Source organism: Lepidochelys olivacea (genome assembly GCF_965140295.1).
Source record: "Lepidochelys olivacea isolate rLepOli2 genome assembly, chromosome: 14".
NCBI classification, from domain to species: Eukaryota; Metazoa; Chordata; order Testudines; family Cheloniidae; genus Lepidochelys; species Lepidochelys olivacea.
The window spans coordinates 18,006,359-18,021,174 of record NC_140424.1 but is presented as its reverse complement, the minus strand read 5'-3'; the positions used below and the strand labels follow the sequence as shown (position 1 = coordinate 18,021,174).

The 14,816-nt window shown below is 43.5% G+C and overlaps 1 long non-coding RNA gene across 2 annotated transcripts in view; it reads right to left on the bottom strand.

Moving 5' to 3' along the window:
• LOC311530308 overlaps positions 1 to 14,265 on the bottom strand; it is a 74,391-nt gene extending 60,126 nt beyond the window's left edge. Inside the window, exons 1-2 of one of the 2 annotated variants that reach the window (XR_014713957.1) lie at positions 14,126 to 14,265; positions 10,426 to 10,508 (exon numbers count right to left, since the gene is read on the bottom strand). This is a non-coding gene — a long non-coding RNA (uncharacterized lncRNA). The remainder of the gene's footprint in view (positions 1 to 10,425; positions 10,509 to 14,125) is intronic. The other variant, XR_014713958.1, reaches the window with a different exon arrangement.
• Positions 14,266 to 14,816: the final 551 nt, after the last annotated feature.

Here is a 14,816-nt window from a genome sequence, read left to right as displayed (position 1 = left end):
AGCAGTATGCACATCTCCTCTCAGTTTCGCATACCTCTCTCAGCAGCTACGGCTTTGTCCACACTGACATCTGCGGGCAATCTCCCACTAGTGGCTCTAGTATTGGTACATCTGCTCCAGCGGTAGCAGCAATGGGAGCCTTAACGTAGACCAGCTCCCAACCTTTTCTGCCATGTCAGCCAGATCTGCTACTGACACCGCAGTAAAAATGGCAGCATCTGGGTCTACACTGAATTCTCCCATTACTGCTACCACTGGTGGAGCTGCAGTTGCTAGACCAATAGTGGGAGAACCCGCTAAAGTCCTGTTTAGACACAACCGGTCTGAACTTGCCTTTTTACGCTTCTGCAGAATCACCACTGAATGAGCTGAAGGTGCAAACAGCCTTTACCCACCCAAGGTCAACGTATGCCTCTCGATCCACCACAGAGTCAAAGCCATTAGTTAAAACCCTGTGATTTGTGGGAGTAAAGTGCTCATGTACACTTGGAACCAGACTTACAATTCATAATGTTGGAACAAACTAAGTTAGAGGGTCGAAGCAGGGTCATCTTCTAGTTCAGAGATTATTCTTGAGTCCTTCTTCCAGCCTATTTTTAAATGACCCAAGCGATGGAGTTTCCAGCACTTTCTTTGAGGAGATTATTCTGTACTCTAGTAACAGCCCTCATCATTGGGAAGCTTTCTGCCAAATTTATTATTTTTTAGTCTAATTTTTCCCTTTCTTAATTTCACTCCCTTCCTCTGAGTTATTTCAGTTCCCTCAAACGCTGTCTGCGAAATGCTTGTTTTTGTTTGACTAACACATTTTGCGTGAGGAGACGTGCCATCCTTTGGAAGAGCTGGTCTGATTGCTTTGGTGGTAGCAGATGGAAGATGCTTTTTATTTTTCCTCAGACACTTCATGATCCAAGCTGCTCAGATTGTATGAGAGAGGCCAGATGCCTTGTTAATTCATAGACATGTTTACAGCATGGAGTTTCTAATAGGTGAATATGATTACTACATATAATGATTAGTGCTTGTCTGACAAACGTCTGCCTTGTGACTGAAACTGGATCTGAGTTTGACCTTTGGTGATGTAGGAAGCTATCCTGGCATATAATAAGCTTTTTTATATCTTCTTTGAGCCTTGGGAGCTAAATCTCTCTTCACTTTCTGACAAAGGAGTAGCTGTTTGCCCTAAAGGCATGAGAGGTTTTTCAATCATGCTGTGCCTACCTGCCTGTGTGTCACTGATTGAAAATAAGGGGGCTATTGCCAGTGTGTGACTAAAGGTGGTTTGGTGTGTGTGAAATGGGTCACATTTGAGCGTTCTGGGTCTGGAGAGGTAACAAGGAGCAGCTTGAAATACTTACAGAGCTGGCTCAGAAACACATCTAGCAGCAGCAGGGGAAGGAGTCCCTGATTCATGCAGGACAAGTTTGACCTGGGACCCTGCACTCCGCTGGTGTCTGAGGACAGGGACCAGGGGGCAAGGGAGTTGGTTGTTGGGAATTATGGGGATTTGGTCTCCCAGTGATCACTGTATTGAATGCCTTGGGATCCTAAAGCCAAGAAGAAAAGGGTTATAGCTGGGCGCACATGCGGTGAAAGAGGGAGAGAGAGAATCTTAAGACTGGGCCTTACCTTCAGATTTTTTTCCAGTTCTGCTAAACCAGTAGTGGGCAACCTGCAGCCCACGGGCCACACGCGGCCCGTCAGGGTAATTCGCTGGCGGGCCACGAGACAGTGTTTACATTGACCATCCACAGGCATGGCTGCCCACAGCTCCCAGTGGCCATGGTTTGCCGTTCCCAGCCAATGGGAGCTGCGGGAAGCGACGCAGGCCACAGAGACGAGCTGGCCACTGCTTCCCGCAGCTCCCATTGGCCGGGAACAGCAAATCACAGTCACTGGGACCTGAGGGCGGCCATGTCTGCGGACGGTCAGTGTAAACACTGTCTCGCGGCCTGCCAGCAGATTACCCTGGTGGGCCACAGGTTGCCCACCATGGTGCTAGACCCAAGTGTCCTCCAGTTCTCTTAGAGTTTGGCCCACATCTTAAAATAGAGATTGTCTGATAGTGCCTCTCCTATCCATAATTGTGCAGGCTAGCTCTCCTTCCACTGGTGACTGTGTAACATAGAAAACTAATATCAGACCTGTATTGTTAATTCTCCTTAATGTAATAGAGCAGCTGGAAACGAGGAGGGGAGGAGCCAGGACCATGTGAGCAGGAGGCAGTCTGGACTACCAGTTCTGAACCACAGCTCTAAACCATGGGAAGCAAATGGAGAGGGGAGGATGTTTTCTGGGACTGAGTGGCTAGAAAAAAGCAACCGACCTTGGAAGCAGAACTGTGATAAACTGATATATAGATATATATGATCAGCAGCTTTTCCCATGGAAACACCCACATTTGGGAGATCGATAGAGGATCTCTGAGATGATTTGTGGAGGAAAGGAGTGTGTTAAAGGAATAATTGCTGTTAAAATATACATGTGTGTCCAGATCCAGAAATACAAATTGACCTGATCCTTGGCTGTTGTGGTATGTCCTTTTCCCTACACACTGTTTTTCTTTTAGTCTAGTCCATTAATCATTTTTTTTTCAAGAACACAGGCTGGGAATTTCAGAGGCCTAAGGGAGTCAGTTGGGTTCTTGGCTCTTCTGTCTCAGCCAGAGTAACTCAAGGCCTGAAAAATAGTGTATTTAAGCTGCCCATTCATAAAGGGATATAAACTTATTCTGTCACTTGTGATCATTGCAGGGTGTGGCTGTCCCTTTATTTTTCTTTTATAGATTTCCTTTTCACTTCATCTTTAAAATCAGTTGTTAAGTTTTTCCCCCAATTAGCCCAATAAGGGATAGGATGCTTGGTTTTGTTTGGTTTTTAGGGAGTGGTTTAGGTTTTGTCTTGCTGTTAATTTATTGGATACTGCTGACTGCACAGGAAATCTTGGAGATGTTCAGACCTAAAGGTGTGCTGAATGATTCAGCCTCAAGTCAGCTCAGCTTCCACATAAGGCAAAGAGTGCACAAAAATCAGCCTACAGAGTTTTGTTTCTGACCTTGGCCTCCCTCTGTTTGGAAAGGAAGCTGAAATAAGAATGTGGTTTTGGCAAACAACCTCAAAAAGCAAATCACTTGCTCTGTGGACTGAAAAACACATTCTTTTTCCTCTAAACAGTACCTCTCTGCAGGGAAACAAGCTGATAAATGAACAAGACAAGAAATCTTGCTTGGAAAGCTTAGTAGCACAAAAAGAGCTGGGTTTCTGTCTGGAATGCTGCTGCAGGTTAGTGGAGCTAACACTGTAGCACTTCACTCATGCTGGGACCTTCCTTGTTCCACAGGAGAGAAGGAGAAAACAGAATTGCTGTACAAAACATTAATAAAAAGAGGAGGAGGACTTGTGGCACCTTAGAGACTAACCAATTTATTTGAGCATAAGCTTTCGTGAGCTACAGCTCACTTCATCGGATGCATAAAAGTGGAAAATGCTTTTATGCATCCGATGAAGTGAGCTGTAGCTCACAAAAGCTCATGCTCAAATAAATTGGTTAGTCTCTCAGGTGCCACAAGTCCTCCTTTTCTTTTTGCGAATACAGACTAACCCGGCTGCTACTCTGAAACAAAACATTAATAATTATCATGCTTTAAGTACAAGCCAAGTGCTCTTCAGTATGCACTTCTACAGTCATTCACAGAAGAAAAACAAAATATTTGTTGCAGCTTCTTTAGATGCTCAGGTGGGAGTCTGCCCATTTGGTAAGGAGAAAAGGAGGCTGGTTCACATCCTGCTGGGAAGTATGCCATATAATAATCAGTCGTAATGATAGTTAGCACTTACATAGCATCAACTCCTGTGGGGCAAAGTCATCTGTGTCAGTGCTAGGGATTAGGGGCTTATGTCTTCCCTTTTCCGGGGCTGGCTCTGCCCTTGGAACAGACTAGGGGGCTGTCCTAACTTGCACCCATGTTGCAGTGCCCCATGTGGACCATTGCAGGGGGACAGAATCACAAGAACACCCTGGCCATGTCCTCTCCATCTGCTCCCTTTCTCTAGCTGCTTCCACCCAGCCCTGGGATGCCTCCTTCACCAGGGGCTCCTGTAGAGGCACAGCAGAGCTGCCAGAGAGGCCCAAGTGCCAGCAGTATTACCCAAGTTATATGCTTACCCCTACATGACAATGCTTTACTCCAGCCTAGCTGACCAGGCGTCATGGGGTCATAGCACACTGACAGTGAATCTGGCCAATAACTCCGTTCAGGATACTGTGACACCTAAACCATGAGTTGAGGTTGGAAATTAAAAATCTCATGCCATTTCTTGTAGAAAGTAGCAGATAAACCCTGCTTTGTGGGCTGGCACTCCAACACAAATTTGTCTTCAATTCTGTCTTCTAAATTAGTAACATTTAGATGTGCGCTCAAGTCATAAAGTTCAGATCCAGGTCCGAACTTGACCAAAGTCTGAGGGTATTTGGAGCCAGGGTTTTGGTTCAACCCCTTCGCTTGTAATATGGTTTCCCTTGCTTTCGAAAGAATGATGCACTGCACTTGGTTTTGATGTCAGGTACTTGGGGATTATAATTACTGTGCAGACCAAGCAGCCTGAAGAGAGATGTCTCAGGAGGGGCAGCCTGAGGGAAGGGAGGAAAGTTCTGAAATGCAGATGTTTTTAAATTGCTGTAATTAACTGGAATGGATACAAAGCATTACAGACATAAAAGCTTAATAGGCTTTTGTTTTTAAATGTTTGCCATATATTTAAAGGGGTCATTCAATTATATGGCACACAATAATTTCAGAACTGTTTACATCCCTTGGCAAACTTCCCTCCCCCCGCACACCCTCTTGGGCAATGCTGAAGACCCCCTATATTCAGTGCTTACAGGATCCTGCTGCCCTTCAGGACAGTAAACAATGAAAACTATTTTAAATAGGAATCAGCGGGTGGGGGCATGGGGAGCATAGGAAAAAAATAACAAACCCAGAGGTCTTATATGAGTAGGAGACAGATCTCCAATCCCAAGTTATGAATATTGTCAATGAAATTAGCCAACAAAGTTTGGGAAAGAGAAAAAAAAATAAAGCAGTGCACACTCTAAGGAAATCTAGCAGAGACCTGGAGTGAATGGAGTCTTTGTTCAAGCTACTGGTCCATTCAATAGGCAGCTTGCAGCCCTGTGACTCACCTCACACTGCCTGCTGAATGAGAAATTGAGGCTCCATTAATGGGGCAATGGAAAAATCTGATTTGCACTCCTTCGACAGACTAACCAGCAAAAGAATAAAATTAATTTACTGTTACCGTTAATTCATTTGCTAAGAACAGGAACTAGAAGCAGACTACAATAATCACACAGGCACAGGAACCAGCGGGAAGGATGGGGTATGCGAAGCAAAGGCTGGTGCTCTCTCCCCTAATAACAGATCTCATTGTGCCCAGGTATTACAGAACATGTCTGTGCACCATCCTCCACAAACTGGAGACCCAAGTGATACTCGCAACAGGAAAGGTTAAAGGGAGTAACCAGTTATAAATTGGAAATTGCTGTCATTGGGGTGATTTGTCTTGCAGCTCCAGGGCCAAATTTTTAAATGTGGATGCAATAGGCACACAAGCACCTCCTGTGCATGGGAAGCTCTTGCTAAATTCATCTGTTGTTTTTTATTTCTGAGTGTTTTCTAGATGCCCATGGTACCTAACACTATAACAAATTGAAACACTTATTTACCATTGCCCTAAAGTGCCACTACAGTGTTGCCAATAGCCTCATCGACTGAAAATCCAGCCAGCATTCAAACAGAATAGGTGCCTCTTGCACTGTGCCCTAAAAGTGGACAGACATGGCTTTGATGGATCTGCAAGAAGTAGTGAGTTTCAGGACAGAGCACTCACCACCAAGATTCTCATTCTCTCCCCCCCCCCATTTAAACCTTGGGACAGCTGGCAAGAGCATTCTAGCTCATTGCCAAATGGCATTTGTGCACACAAATAAGGTAATTACAGGAGTAAATGGATACTTCTTCATGCAAAATTTAATTTGTGTGTAATATGGAGCTCTCCACAAGCAACCCGTGCACTCCACATTTTTGTGCGTGCACCCATTGTCTCCATGTATGAAAACCTATCCTCTAAAAGACTGATGTAGCTATTATGAACTAAGTAATGCAGTTGCCATAGGGGCATGGAGGTGTATCTCAGGAGCACTGCTGCACTCCAACAATTTCTTGCTGAAATGACACCCCTTGGAGGCTATCACTAGCCAACATAAATTAGAGCAGCCTTGAGATTTGCCTAACTTACTCTAGGATTGAACTGGCCTGAAAGATCAGGAGAACAGAAAGATGGCATACAACCACCTTTGCCTCCTCACTCGGGTCATGGGTGGGTGAAGCACAGCTCTGCCAAACCCAAGGATTGGGCCCTGTATGTTTTACAAAAGTTGTCCTGAATGCTTACAAGAACTTCTTTTTCAGTCAGGAAGTATAACATAAAGTTGTATAATCTTACGTTCTAGCGCTGCATCAGATACAACAAAGATAGATAGAAAACCTCAAACTCTTGCACATAATATTTAATCTTGGACCAAACTTTTATGATTCTTTAAACTCTCTGAAACTCAGGGTTAAAACCAGAAACAATGAGACAAAGGTTAACATGGCTGTGATGCTTCCCCTTCACAGCTTTGAAAGTCCATGTTGTGACCAAAGTAATACTCTCTTCTAATCACATCATCTTTCTGGATTTATCATTTTAATGTTCTCTGGGCCACTGAGCCCCACAGCCGTAAATTAATTTTTAAAGTAATACAGGGTTTAAAACTTCGATCTGTTTTAATGAGCTTAGGGCGATCCCCTTGTATTAAAAAACATGCATGCAATTATTTTTTCCATCTTGGGTTTCATCAGTTCCCGGCACCCCTTCTGTGATGACATCTTGCCCTCTTGAAATTCTGTTGGGTTTTTTTGTGATTATATGGCATTGTATCCTTGTGATGTGTGTATTTTGCCTTACATGGGCAATATGGCTAGAGAGGTCTCCTCTAAGGACTATACAATATCATTAGTGGGTCCCTTGGTGCCTTCCTTAGTCACCTTTCCATTAATCTGGCTCTGCATCATAGAATTAGGAGGTGGCTAATGAACAGCATTGGCACTGGAAGCCTGAAGGTACTGTATTTACTGGACGTCTCTTTGAACTGCATGATTTCTGGTGGGAAAACTTCATGGAAAATGAGATTGTATTTGTTTTCACAGCCTTCTGTGTCTGTTTTCAAATATTTGCTCACGGTACTTTTTTTTTTTTTTTTTTGTATTAGCAATTAGCCTAGTAAGCCATCTTTTCTTTGCTCCACATGTAGATTAACCACTTCAGAGAATAGAAAATAAACATGCATCTATCTTCTGGAAAAGATGAGTAACCTGTTTCCACAGAGACTGGGTCCTGCTAACATCAGGGTTATGCTCTCACAAAAGAGCCTCCCCCCAAGACAACTTCTTACAGTATTCATTAACCTGAATTTTTAACACAATTAATTCTTATTTAGACAGTGTGTTCAAAATGATGTTCTTCATAAGACAAATAAATAACTCTGGAACATGAAACCTTCTCAGGTATCAGAGCTCTTAGAAAGTTCATCTAACATTGAATCAGGCAGACTTTTTTAAACAACATGGACATATTCCAAAATATTAGCCTAATCCTGACCTGTGTTCCATGGATGAGCTGTGTATGTTGTGGGTGTAGTGGAGACAGCAGAAAGTACAGAGAGCCTTTTCTCTATTGCACCAATGAATCAACATGGTAGGATACCTTCCTCATGCTTTGTTAAGGGCTAACATTTCTGCCCGCACTCTGCGATTCCATCAAGGCGTAACCTCCTGGCTGAGGACAAGGACAGACTCCCCTTCCCCTAAGCATGTGCTTCAACCAATGGCACATAGAGAGTATGTGGGAAACCTGTCAGCAGCATTACTGAAAAGAAGTTACATTTTGCAACAAGTCTGACTGGATGACTCTGGGGGTTATTGATAAAATACAGAGAACTTCACTGTTGGGTCACCAGTCTGAAAACAGCCCAGGTTGGTGGTGACCCAGTATTATCATCTGTTTGGCGGTCATGTGCTTGTGATCTCAGTCCAGTTCCTACTTGAAAGGTGCACCTACATCACCCAAACCCACCAAGCAGCTGTCACCTTGTGAGCAGAGGCCAAGGACTGAATACTGAACCCCTCTTTGTACAAGTGCTTCTTCCGGTCTTGGCTGAGTCCCACTGGCAGAGCGGGGCGTGGTGAACTAGCTCTGTTGCTGCCTGTGCTGATCCTTTTCTAATAAGTAAAGTAATTCAGTCTCTGGGGATGATGTGAGTTTGACATCTTTGACCTCTCAGTTCATTGACAAAAACAAACCAAACAAACTCTATTCCTTTTACTCCTGAGGGAGTTTTGAGCCAAAAAATTAAATATTCTGCACCAAAAAATTAATAATTCTGGGGCTGCTCCCCTTCTGCACACAATATTTTAAAATTTTGTAACAATGTGCATATTTTATTTGTCAAAAAATCACAATATAATCACCATTTGAAATTATTTGCTGAAAATTATTTTGAAATAAATTACCAAAATAATTGAAAATGGTGTGATTATATTGTTGTGTTTCTGTGTTATTTTGACAATTAAAATATGCAGAACTTTGCAGAACTTTAAATTTCTTAATTTTTGGCTGCAGAATTCCCTCAAGAGTACAGGTTTCAGAGTAGCAGCTCTGTTAGTCTGTATTCGCAAAAAGAAAAGGAGGACTTATGGCACCTTAGAGACTAACAAATTTATTTGAGCATAAGCTTTCGTGAGCTACACCTCACTTCATCGGATGCATTTTCAAGAGTACAAGGGTTCTGTGTGGCGCAATCTGGGTGCAGGCAGCTTGGTGGAGGTCTGGGTTTGGGGGGAATCTGGCTACACAGGGGCTCAGTGCACGGTTCTGGGTGCAGGGGGAATGGGACTCTGCAGGGGATTCCAGGTGAAGGTGATTAGAGCTCAGTGAAGGGGACTGAGGGAGTGGGGCTTGGAGGGGTGGGGGGTCAATGTGGGGGGCTCCTGATGCAGGGGGTGAGGCTCAGCAGAGAAGGCGTTTGTGGGGCTTGGTGGGGGGACTCTGGGTTCAGGGGGCTCCTGATGTGGAGAGGGCTCAGCAGTGGGGGTTCTAGGTGCGCTGGTGGGGGGGAAGGGTCACTGTACAGGGAGCTGCTTTCCCTGTCTGCCCAACCCCTGTGCATCCAGTCTCCCCTGCACCCAACCCTCCCCACCACTGAGCCTTACCCTCCCCCCGCACCTGGAAACTCCCCTCCCCCTCTGTCCCCCAGTCCAGAGCTTCCTGTAGCCACGTGAAGTTTCTGGGGCTGCTCCATGCAGGGAAGGGGGAGGGGGAACTGTCTCCATCCTCCCCCCCCCTCCCACCCAGCTGTGACTAATGTCACTGGGTGGCCAGGGCATCCCCAGTCCCCACTCTCCCCAGTGAGTTACCTCTCCCCCTGGCTGCCTGAACAGACACCTCTGAGCTGCTGAGCTGCGGGGGAGGGGTGAGTGAGTACTGGTGCAGCTTCTCTTGGCTTTTCCACAGAAATCATTTTCTGCAAGGAAGCAAAGAGAATCTGCAGGGGGGCATTTTTCTGCTGAGCCGCAGTGGTGCAGAATTTCCCCAGGAGTATTCATTTATAACAGTTTGATTGCCTACCATCACAGCACATCTAACAGTACCTTGAGTGTCATCTCAGTCATGGTATGAGTGCTCTAAATACATCTGTCTGCACTGTCAGAAGGGTTCCCTAGTTTTTGGTGTCCAACTTGTGGCACCCAAGGCCTGATTTTGGAGTGGCCGAGCAACTGTCATGAGAATGCAGATGATCGGCACTTTTGAAAATCAGGTCTTAGGTGTCTGTCTGACATCTAAAATTAGTGGACACTTCTAAAAATGTAGGCCATCGCATCAGCCTTGCTTTTTGGCTGGCACACCATTATTGCTCATGGTATGTGCTGATATACAGATGGTATGTGCTGATATACAGAACAAACAAAAATCACACTAGCAAATCCTGGCATAGTCATTCCCTTCTAGTTCCAACAAAATAAATCCTTCACTGTATTTCTTAAGCAGCGGAAACAATGGACCTCTGTCTTTTTCAGCAGAAGCCGCAGCTCCGAGAATGAGGCACCAGACCCAACAAACAAAACAAAGGGAAACGACCTAATGTTTCAGTAGAACTGTCGTCAGATATTCACTTCCAGATTGCAAAAATATAATCACTCTATTCTGTATATAATTCCATACACAGATATGTTGTTTAAAAGCAAGTCAGGTTGGTAAAATGTGGTGGTCATCCAATACAAACTCTAAAAAGCAAGAAAAAGCCATGTTATGGAACAAATCTTACCTGTCTCCTAATGCCCACACAGCACATTTCCATAGATAGCAACAGACTTCATCCATATCATTACAAAGAACTTCTTTCTGCTTCTAACAGATAAGGGAATACATTACACACAACACTTTAGTCTCCCTCGCAGTACAAAGCAAAACCTTAATTATGATCTCATGCCTCCCCACAAACACATTACACACCACACACTTAACTTGTGCATATCAATCTCAAACACTGGCTAATGTTGCAAGGACCCCTACCTTAGGAGGCAGTCAAGCATCAGCCTCCCCATTTTATAAATAAGCTGAGCAGCTGCACAATGTCATTTCTAGCAGAGTGTGGAATAGGACACAGGTCACCAATGTGGCACACCAGACTTATCCACTGAGCTACACTATCTCCCAGAAAGAACCCTATATGCTTGGCTATGTTGTCTAGAGACGCTAAAGAATCCCCTCCCCTTCCTTCCCCTCCCCAGAACTAGGAATGGAGCACAGAATTCCTGATTTCAGTCTCCTTGCTCTAACCAACCACTAGTCTACACCATTTCCAAGAGCCAGGAATAGAACCCAGGTGGTCTTATTCTTAGCGTTCTGCTGGTGTGTAGCAAATAACTATGTAATGCACTGGCAAAGTGTGTCATGTCCCCTTGTGTAGAAGGTAACAGTTACTCCTGAAGTTCATGTAATAATAGTCTGGGTTGGGTGTCAGATGGTCCAGGATTCAACCCTGCTGAAGACCCATGTTGCGGTTCTTTGTGAGACCAGATGACAGAATTTCTGTTGAAATGGTTATCTTAAAAAAAAAAAAATCTGGTTCATATAATTTGTATAACGAGAAATATCCTTAAAACAGGTTTTATACTTAAAAAACATAATAAAAATTCATAAATTTTTGTTGTGCATTATGGCACAATGCACAACAAAACACCGGTTCTACATTTCAACTGCTTGTGTCACACACTGGAAGGTTGAGAAGTATGATCGTTTTAGTGAAATAGCATCCATCTTCCCAGAGATCAGTCCCAGTGGCTGTCTTTATTATGATCACCCCTCCAGCGAAGTAGCAGCTATCTTTACTGAGGCATAAATATCTTTGCTTCATTTGGGTAACTTCAGTCCCATTGCAGATTATAGCAAATAGTGGCCATTTTTGTTCAGCAAAAATTGTGAATAGAATGGGGGTAAGATTTTTTTTGTAAGTGTTAACTCTGCTTACTTACCACCTACTGCCCTCTCAAGTGTATATTTGAAGGTAACTGGCTACCATTTTTAATTATATGCAAAATGTGAAGGATAACAAACCAGCAAAAGGGTTCTGAAAAATGGTGAGACACTAAAAATTCTTAAAGGTCTTATTTTACAATTGTGTTTAACTCATAAACTAAGTAATAGGTTTAGATGAAGATGCCTGGGAAAGTTGGTCTTTAATCAAACATGATGTGTTGTAAACCTATGAGAGTATGCACTGTATCCTTTGTACAAACCAGAGGTTGAAACCCTGCAAGTGCAAAATAGAACTCAAACTTAATAGAGGCCCCATCGCACCCTTCTAATACCCAAGTATGTACCCCTTTCTTAGCTAACACTGGTGCTGGCTCCAGAAGAGTGTGTGTGTAGCTGTGTTCGGCATATATAAATGAACCAAACATTTACCATAAAAGAGAATTGAGGGGCACTAATGAAACAAAATGATACCCTTAGACAAGCTGATTTATACTGTACCAAGCCATAAAATGCTCAACAAAAAAAACCTACTGATGCTAAACCTTCAGTTTGATCTTCTTTTTAGCTGTGACACTCTGAGTACCTTTCCCAGACCTGAGAAAGAGCTCAGAGTCGCTCGAAAGCTTATCTCTCTCCCAAACAGAAGTTGGCCCAATAAAGATATTCCCTCACCCACCTTGTCTCACCTCCTCCCCAAAAAAACAAAACAAAAAAGAACAACCAACCAACCAAAAAACACCACTTCAAAGCAATACATCTGTCTTGGCATCCAAGCACCAGACAGTGAGCCTGAAGCCTGTTTCTCCTCCCATTTACACCACTTTAAAGTTTGGTCCAACTGCTTCAGTGGAAGAGAATCAGCCACAAAATGTTTGTTCTGATCAGAAACGAGTATGGTATGAAGGAAAACATTGGAAAGATAAAAAAAAATGCATCTACACCTGGGGGAAGATGTGGAATACACGCTACTTTCTATTCATTCAGATTCTGACAAGGGTTGTTTAAGGTTATTGTATAGCAGCTGCATTAGTAAGGACCCACAGAGTATTGGAATGTGCAGTGAACTTTTCAGAGTTCCTTGCAGTCTCAGATGAAGCCTATGCAGACACATTCATTGCTTGCAGATGGCCCCTTTACGGTTAGGCACACATTGAAAACTTCATATTTTGCCAAGTAGTGATTTTTTCCCAACAGTAAATTAATCAGAGCTGCATTTTCTTGCACTGTCTTCTGCAATGTCTTAGTGTCAGATTCTGGCTGCTCTTTTGTGGGTGAACAAGCAGGGGAAAATGCAAGCAGGGACCCCTTTCCTCCACCTTGCTCTCCTACTCAAAGGGCAGCCAAAGTGTCAGCAATTGCACAACCTGAGTTCCAGGGTTGTGAGTGGGCTAGCACAACCTGATGTTTCCAATATCTTGAAATGGGAGTGGCTTTTCTGTGTGGAGGTGTGGCCAAGACCCTGCTTCCTTCTGTGTTCATAATCACCTGAAGGTCAGTTTTGGAAGATGAGTGCAATGAACTCTTCTCGTCCCATGCTCAATTCCACACAACTCCCCAACAGAGCTTCTGCTTCCAAAAACCCAATCTAGCCCTTACTGGGTTTTTCCAGCATAGCATATAATGCTGTAGTCATACGCAGATTTCCTTGTTGATTTTCATTTTGGTGGGGGGCTTTATAAGGGGAACTCTGAGAACAAAACACACCCTGAAATATGGTCAGATGAGCGCTCTTCCTTCATTTCCTTTGTTTCTGACTGTTAGGGCTTTCACCCTGGGCCAGGATATCCAGCGCCGTGGACTTTGATGTAGTGATGCTGATTACATAAACTGAGAATCTGGTCCTCTGTGTTCACAGAGAAGTCAAGTCACTATTACACTCTGTTATACTTAATTTGTATTAAATTTTGTAAGAATGATTTATTTTGTCCTTTCCATGCAAATTACTTGAATAGACTCTGTTTGCCTATCATACACACAGTAGTGCATACTCCTTCAAGCTGCTGCACTTAATATGTTATGACATCATGTTGTATTATTTGAGAATTATATTTTTCTTTTATTTGACCATATAATTAAAGACTACATCACAAAGCGTATTCCCAAGGGGGCAGACTTAAGGTTGCATTTCTTGACTGTTGTGTGATATACCATACAACCTTAATATTCTCTTAACAGCATTTTTAAAGGCACACACACACACACACACACTAAAAAAATAGAAAGAATGAATCCAAAACTGTTTCCCTGAGCTAAGAGGCAGTAATAACATTCACAAAATGGAAAATACTCCAAATCTTGATCCAGTAAAAAGTCTATTAGTTCAGAATGAGATTATAGGGAAGAACCATATTAAAAACAATTCTGTCTAATTAATTGTCCATATTTAAACATATAAAACTCCTGTAGTTCTCAATATGAGTAATATATTATTATGCACAGTCAAATCCCCACAGTAAACACAAATATTTTGTTTGTAATTTACTTACCCCAGTAGAGTTCAGCAATCTCTCAGTGCTTTGGCTCAGTTTTGCACCTAGGTTGATTTGAGTGCAAGGGAGTCACATGATGTGTCTGGGGTCAGCCTGTGAGTCATCTGATCAGTCAGCACACAAGTTAGGAGCCTCCTGTTTCTCCACTCTCACTCCCACCTGCTAGTTCAAGGCATGAACACGCTTCTGATTTCTCATGTGCTCAGGCAGGGCCTCTTTTAGTTGGCATCATGTATCCAAAATCCTGCTCCTCAGTGGCAAAAATGCTCTGCATTGCCTTCCCTTTTGGGCATTTTTGTTTTAGCTCCGTTCCAGAACTGCCAGGGTGAAAACATGTTTAAATATACTCAAAGTGTGTATGCCAGCTTCTCCAGTGGCACCAAGCTCCTGAATGGGGATTCTGCACTTGCCATACTGTCTTCGCTCGTCATACTAGTTTGCCTGAATAGAGCTGTGTACATGCACTTAAAAGCTGCATGTCTGCTTTGCAGGGGCTGTGCCTGGGGAGGCAAAAATCAATGGATAATCCCTTTGGAGAGCTTCATGCCCTCAAGTGCATTGCAGAGGAGATCTCTGCAGAAGGGAGGGGCACATGGCAGAGGGATGGCCATTGAGTCAGTTCACAATGAGGATCCGCATGGGCACAAAGCCATACAGAAGGGAAACAGCAGGCCTCATCCAGCTACTG